The following is a 7,338-nucleotide window of genomic DNA, read 5'->3' on the forward strand; positions in this document are numbered from 1 at the left end:
TGACTACATGATTCTGTGGTTTCAGACAACACATAAACTTAACTAAAGATATATGCAGGAAACCATCTATGAGCTGTGTGTGAACTGAGCACCCTTGGAGCCATTAAGCAGGGAAGTCCGGTTTTGGGAACTCCCAGGCAGAACCCACTGGTAGGAGAATACCTAATTCATGTAGGTTCCCTGTTTTAGCTCATGGTTCAAGTTCAAATACAGCTCCCCAGAAGGGTAACCCTGGCTGTTTGGATGTAGATGAGTGTAGCTTGCCAAAGGCCAACCTGTTTCTCGCAAGACTCCTGCTACACAAGACTCCTCCCACTGAAACCCTATCCCTGCCTTTGATGTACTTCCCCTTAAATAAAGAATTGGGGCGTTTTCCAGTTTTTCAGTTTCAGTTCCTATCAGGACTGGAAGACCCATCAAGTGCTCTGCTATTAAAATCTAATCTTTGACTTTGTCTTATTTCTTACTGATTATTTTAGACTTTTTTATTTTCCCAGAGATAGTTTTATTTTCCCAGAGATAGGCTCACACCTCCTGAGCAGGAACCTGCTCTGTTGGGTTGCTGGCCATCCCGTGATATCTAAATTGCCTGAAAAAGCTTTTAATTCAAGGCCTGAAAAATGGTAGATGCTCAATAATGTGAACTTCAATGATGAAGATGGGGGGTGGTGTGACTTTTTATCACCCACCTCTGAGGGTACTCTAACTCCCAATTTCACCTGTCCTAAGAGGGAGGAATCTTCTTAACCTTTTATTATTTGTTTATTTATTTTAGGATACTGGGGATTGAACTTAGTGGGGCTTTACCATTTAGTTACATCCCCAGCCCACCCCCACCTCCTTTTAAAAAATTACCAGTGTTATCTATATTTCAAGTTGCCATGGTAGGATATTGGGAAAGAAGTTTTCAATTAGCAATAATTATGCCTTGAATAAGCTTCATTGGCTATGACACTGCCACTGGGCAAACTGATCCCTAACCTTTAAAAAAATTTTTTTTAAGTGATCTTTTACTAAATTGATTAGGGCCTCACTTGATTTATGAGGTTGGTCTTGAACTTGGAATTCTCCTGTCTTCAGCTTCCTAAGTAGCTTAGATCACAGGCATGTACCACCATACTTGACTTTATTTTTGAGACAAGGTCTTACTGAATTGCCAAAGCTGACCTCAAACTTGTGATGCTCTTGCCTCAGCCTCCCAAGTCACTAAGATTATAGGGATGTACCACGATACCCAGCCTTATCCCTAATTCAGCTAAAACAAAGTTGGATTTTCCACTGCTCCACCTTGATTTTTATTTATAACATAAATAGTACAACAGTAGAGGGAATTTAAAAAAGAAAATCTCCATAGTATACCTAATCATTCTTATTTTTCCATGTTTTCTCCATTTTGTCTGACCTTAAAAATACAGTTTAAAATAGTTGAATCATGATGCATGTATCCATATGTACCCTGGTTACTTCAAGTGATGTTGTCCCATAAGCTATTTTCCAAGTTATCACATAGTTTCCATAATTATAATTTTTAATGGTTGCAAAATAATCCATATTTACTTGTCCCTATTGCTATTGTTACTTATTTAGGCTGCTTTTATACATATCACTATTATAGCTAGGGCTGCAATCTCATGCATTAACAATTTTTTTCCCTAGGATATATTGCCAAAAGCAGACTTACTAGGTTAAAGGGCATGATCGTTTTTGTAATTCTCAATACATAATGCCAAACTGTGGAAATGTATCAACCTTGATGCCAAAGGTTGGATCTTTTTATAAGGAAAAAAAATTAAATTAAACACATCAAACTAGAACCATTTACAATAGATTCACTAATGCCATTTAAATGAAACTACATGGAGAGTTTTTTTTTTTTTTTAATGTAAACTTTTTTTTTTTTTTTGTACCAGGGATTGAATCCAGGGGCACTATACCACTGAGCCCCACATCCCCAGCCATCCCCACCTCCTACTTTTTTTTTTTTTAAGACAAGGTCTCACTGGCTTTGAGCTTTCAATCCTCCTGCCTCAGCCTCCTGAGCCACTGAGATAACAGGACCATATCAGCACGCTTCGTTCAGAGATCCTTTTAGATAGGCTACAGAGCTCATTTTTGAAACATTTTTTGAGCTTTGCATGAAACTATTAACTATTGCTAGGTATGGTGAATGCTCTTATATAATCTTGTGTTACCTGTACTGAGAGTTGATTTAAAGAACTAATTTTTTAAAGATTGATATTACCTTTTTTTATATTATTACTCTTTTGTTAAAATATTCTAGTTTGGTATCTCCTACCCTTTTATTGCACTAATGATTTAATATAGTCCTACTCCACCTGCCCTGGCCTAGGTTAGCTATTCAAAGATATTTAAGATGTAGAATTAACAATTGGTCATGGTGATTAATGTCTAATCCCCTTCCTCTTTAAGGGTAAAGAGAGAAGGTCCATGATGAGATATTGATGCAAAAACTGACAAGTGGGTTCAGACTAGATTGGTTATACCTGAAGGTGACAACACCGTAAAGGCATACACAGTACTGTTGAGTACACCTATTAATTTAGGCCACAGTAATATCCCAGTTAAATTAACAAAGGAAAAATAGTTGTCTGCTCGATTCTCTTCCTTTCCCTTCTTATCCTTTCCTGATCAATTCAATCCTAATGTTATTAGGTGGAGACTGAGCAAGGTCAGCATCTTCTGGCTGGGGTCAGGGGAGCCTTTGCTCTGATCAAGGTGGGTGCTGAATGCTGAGCAGGGGTAGGCGGAATGGTGTTATGTGGAGGGGATGGCAGAGATGGGAGACTGGTTGCATACAGGGACTCAGAAAACAATGAAGACTGTGAGGATAATGAGAAAATGGTTTCTTATTATTAGAAAAAGGAAGAATAAATACAGAAAGGAAGTAAATGAAAATAAATCCTATTGGATTGGGATCAGAAGCACCAATGTGGACTCCTTTTGTTTAACTTTTTTGTTTTTTTATTCTAATTTGTTATATGTGACAGCAGAATGCATTAAGGTTCATATGACTCCTGGGTTTTGATATTCAGAAATTCCCCAAGTTACATTTTTTGTATAGTCCCCAAGTTACATTTGACTTAATTTTTTGACTTTAATGATAATCCCCAAGTTACATTTGACTTAATTTTTTGACTTTAATTTTAAATTTTAAGATGGTTGTGTAAGCCAGGTATAGTTGCATAGGACTCTCATCCCAGCTATTCATGAGACTGAGGCAAAAGCATCATAAGTTCAAGACCAACCTAGGCAATTTGGGGAAACTCTTTCTCAAAAATAAAATAAAAAGAACTGGGTATGTAGCTCAGTGATAGAGTCCTTGCCTAGCATGGACTAAGGCCCTTGGTTCAATCCCTAGTACTGAAAAAAAAAAAAAAAAAAAAAAAAGGTCAAAATCACCATGCATCTAGTAGAAACTATAATTTAAATGTTTGAAATTTTGAATTTTAAAAATTTTCTAGGCTAATAATATGCAGTACAATACTCTCACAAGGTTAGGCAGGGGCAGTGAGCTGTAATTCTCAGCCATCAGAGGGGTAAGCAAACCATACTCGTTTGCTTAGCTATGGTGATTGGTAGGTTCAGTGTATTAAATGCATTTTTGACACATGATGTATTTTTTATTAGGACTAACTCCATAGTAAGTCAAGGAATATCTATAATATTTATTCTGGAATTAGATCAGATAGTGACAGTGGTGATGCAAAATGAAGTGAAGCACTGAAAGCCACTGAGTTGCACATTTTTAAATGGTAAGCTTTTTAGGCACAGTGGTGTATGCCTGTAGGTCCCAGATACTAGAGAGGCTGAGCTGGGGATGACTTAGCCCAGGAGTTGGGAGCCAGCCTGGGTAACATATTGAAACCCTGCCTCAAAAATAAATAGGTGATGGACTGGGGTTGTGGCTCAGCGGTAGAGCATTTGCCTAGCATGTGCGAGGCACTGGGTTGAATCCTCAGCACCACATAAAAATATAAATAAATAAAATAAAGGTATTATGTCCAATTACAATTAAAAAATTTTAAAAATAAATAGGTGAATTTTATGTTATGCATATTATATATCAATACAAATCATTGTATACAAAGAAAAAATATATAAACATATATATATATACACATGTATATATATATATATATATATATATATATATATATACACAAACACACATACATATAGGTGTGCATATATTTCTTAGCTTTGTACAAGAGGCGATAAGAACATCTTATTGTATTAGAAAATAAGAAAGTAAGAAAGTAGGCCAGGCATGGTTGCACATGTCTATAATCCCAGCAATTCAGGAGGCTAAAGCAGCAGGATTGCAAGCTTCAGCAATTTAGCAAGGCCCTAAAAAATTTAGAGAGACCCTGTCCCAAAATAAAAAATAAAAAGGGCTAGGGATGTGACTCAGGGGTTAAGAGTCCCTGGGTTCAATCACTGGTAACCCCCCTCCCCAAATAAACAAAGTATTCAAAGAATGCTGAGGATATGTCAGAGGATGCAAAAGCCAGTTCAAAAGAACTTCCATGGCCAAACTTAGAGCAACATCAACATCAGAATAAATAGCAGAAGTAATAGATTACAGCCCTTGAATACAATTGAAAACCCTAAGTCTATACTGATGTAAATCACTGAATAAATGGAATGTTTGATGAAGAAAATTTGCATGGTCTCCGTAAAATATTTGCTAATTACTTAGAGAAAAGAATAAGGTTAAAGCTGAGAAGCCTGGCAGATAACGCTTTAATCAAATTATCAAGTTAACATCCCTAATGGGACAAATTGAAATCAGGTGCCACTTAGCAGGGTGCATTGGGAAGAAAACAACATTACTACTGTGACTTGCTTCGAAGGGAGGAGGGCATCCACACGGAAGCACGTCCTGGTGAGGAACATCAGAACCCAAGCATGGTCAAGAGGTCATTCCCACAGGTGCCAGGATCCAACTGGGCAAGGAGGGTATCAACTCACAGGGGTAGCTTGGTCCGGAGCATCAGAGACCAAGGAAGATGAAAAGGAGCAGCCTAAGGAGGGATGTTGGAACCCCACAGGCTGATAAGTTTGTCCGTGCAGGGGGGGCAGCCCCGTGTGAAAAGGAGGGGACGGAATAGGGTGAGGACAGCTTCCCTGTTTAGGACTTGATCAGCACAAGGTGTTGGAGCCCAAGCAAAGTGTCTACAGGGAAGGGAGAACTGGTGTGGGATGTTGGATCCACATAGGAGGAACAAAATACATACCTGGCCATACCATATCCAACCCACAGAAATCCAAAGACAAAATCTTGAAAGAAGCTAGGAGAGGGAGATCATCTTATCAAAAAAACAAGAGTGGACTTTTCATCAGAACTATGTCAACAAGAAGAGTGGAGTGAAATATTTAAAATGTTAAAAGAAAAAAAAAAAAAACACCCCACCAACCTAGAATTCTATATTCAGTGAAGTTATCCTTTAAAAGTGACAGGGAAATAGCTTAGTGGTAGAGTATTCACCTCGCGTGCACAAGGCCCTGGCAGGACCACACACACACAAAAGAAAAAGAAAAAAAAAAAAAAAAAAAAAAAAAAGAAAAGAAAAGGAAAGGAAAAAATTGGTGGAGAAATAAAATCTTTCTCAAGCAAATACTAAGAAAATCATTGCAAGCAGGCTTCTTGCAAGAAATATTAAAAGAAAAATTTCAGACAAAAGGAAAATTATATAGGTCAAAATTAGCTTTTCATACAGAAAGAAAGAGCATCAGAGAAAGAATAAATGATAAAAAAATAAAACTTTTATAATTTTAAATTTACTTAAAAGATATTGAAAAGCAATGTACTGAGTTGTTGAAGCATATGAAAAAAAGAAATGAATATACTCTTTTATAACATGTTATAAAAGACAGTGGAGAGGAATTGAGAATAATCTGTTATAAGGTACTATACATGAATCAGAACGATGTGGTGTTTTCAAGTTGGATTTATATTACTTAAAAATACATATAAATATACAATTATACATATATACTTACACAAATATACATACAATATACAATTTACATGTATTTTTAACTAATATAAATATAGAATTTATATGTATTTTTAACTAATGTAAATCCAACTTGAAAACATGCTGTTCTGTTTTGTGTATAGTACCTTATAACAGATTATTCTCAATTCCTCTCCACTGTTTTTTATAACTGCACACCTATAATCCCAGTGGCTCAGGAGGATGAGATAGAAGGATTGTGAGTTCAAAGCCAGTCTCAGCAACTGTGAAGTGCTAAGCAACTCACTGTTATTTAGACCCCGTCTCTAAATAAAATACAAAATAGAACTGGGGAGGTGGCTTAGGGGTTGAGTGCCCCTGAGTTTCAATACCCAGTACCAAAAAAGTGAGTAAATAAGACACACACACACACATACTCTCTCACACACACATATAAATTCTAAGGGAACCAGTAATTTCTTTTCTTTTTTTTTTTTTTTTTTGATCATGCTGGGGATGGAACTCAGGGTCTCCTGCATGCTAGGCAAGTGCTCTACCACTGAACTACAGGCTCAGCACTTTTTGAAATTTTATTTTGAGACAGAGTCTCACTAAATTGCTCAAGATGACCTCAAACTGTCTCAACCTCCTGAGTTCTGGGTATGACAGGTGTGTGCCACAATATCTGACTTAATTTTTTTTTTTTCCAGAAGTACAAATTGCTGTAATTTCACTGACTTGAGAGGCTGGGGCAGGAGGATCATGAGTTCAAAGCCAGCTTCAGCAACCTAGCAAAGACCTAAGTAACTTAGCAAGACCCTGTCTCAAAATAAAAAATAAAAGTACTGGGGATGTGGCTCAGTGTTTAAATGCCTCTGGGTTCAATCCCTGGACATGTGTGTGCGCAAACATACACACAAAGAGTATAAATTGTCCTCTGTGTCAGGAGACAAAATGGAATGATATAAAATGTTCAGTTAAAGTCAGAGAAGGCAAAAAAAAGGGGTGGGGAGGACAAGTGTAACAAAATAAATCAGTAAAATAGTACGAACAGGACATCTTCCTGGGGAGCCAGAGACTAAACAGAGTGAAGAGACCATTCATGCATAGAGGGGCCCAGCATGGGGTTTCAGAGAGAAAGCAGGATGTGGAAGGTATCTGCTCAGGAAAAGGATAACAACAGCAATGGAAGACTGGCTATGTAAAGTCAGATTTATCAGTTAAGTAACTGTATTCAGGATAATGTGAGGTAGGTCTTTCAATGTCAGAAAGGGAATTACAAATTTGAAAAGGGAGAAAAGATGAAAGAACCTTGAGAGAACCTAGGAGTAGCAACATCCACAAGCAATGAGCACAC

The 7,338-nt window shown here is 37.2% G+C and overlaps 1 non-coding gene across 1 annotated transcript; it reads right to left on the minus strand.

Annotated features, from left to right (window-relative positions):
* Window positions 1-840: 840 nt before the first annotated feature.
* On the minus strand, window positions 841-974 carry LOC143393316 (U4 spliceosomal RNA). The gene has a single exon (XR_013155355.1). It is a non-coding gene; the product is annotated as a U4 spliceosomal RNA (small nuclear RNA).
* Between the last annotated feature and the right edge of the window lie 6,364 nt (window positions 975-7,338).

This window comes from Callospermophilus lateralis, chromosome 2, assembly GCF_048772815.1.
Source record: "Callospermophilus lateralis isolate mCalLat2 chromosome 2, mCalLat2.hap1, whole genome shotgun sequence".
Taxonomy (NCBI): domain Eukaryota; kingdom Metazoa; phylum Chordata; class Mammalia; order Rodentia; family Sciuridae; genus Callospermophilus; species Callospermophilus lateralis.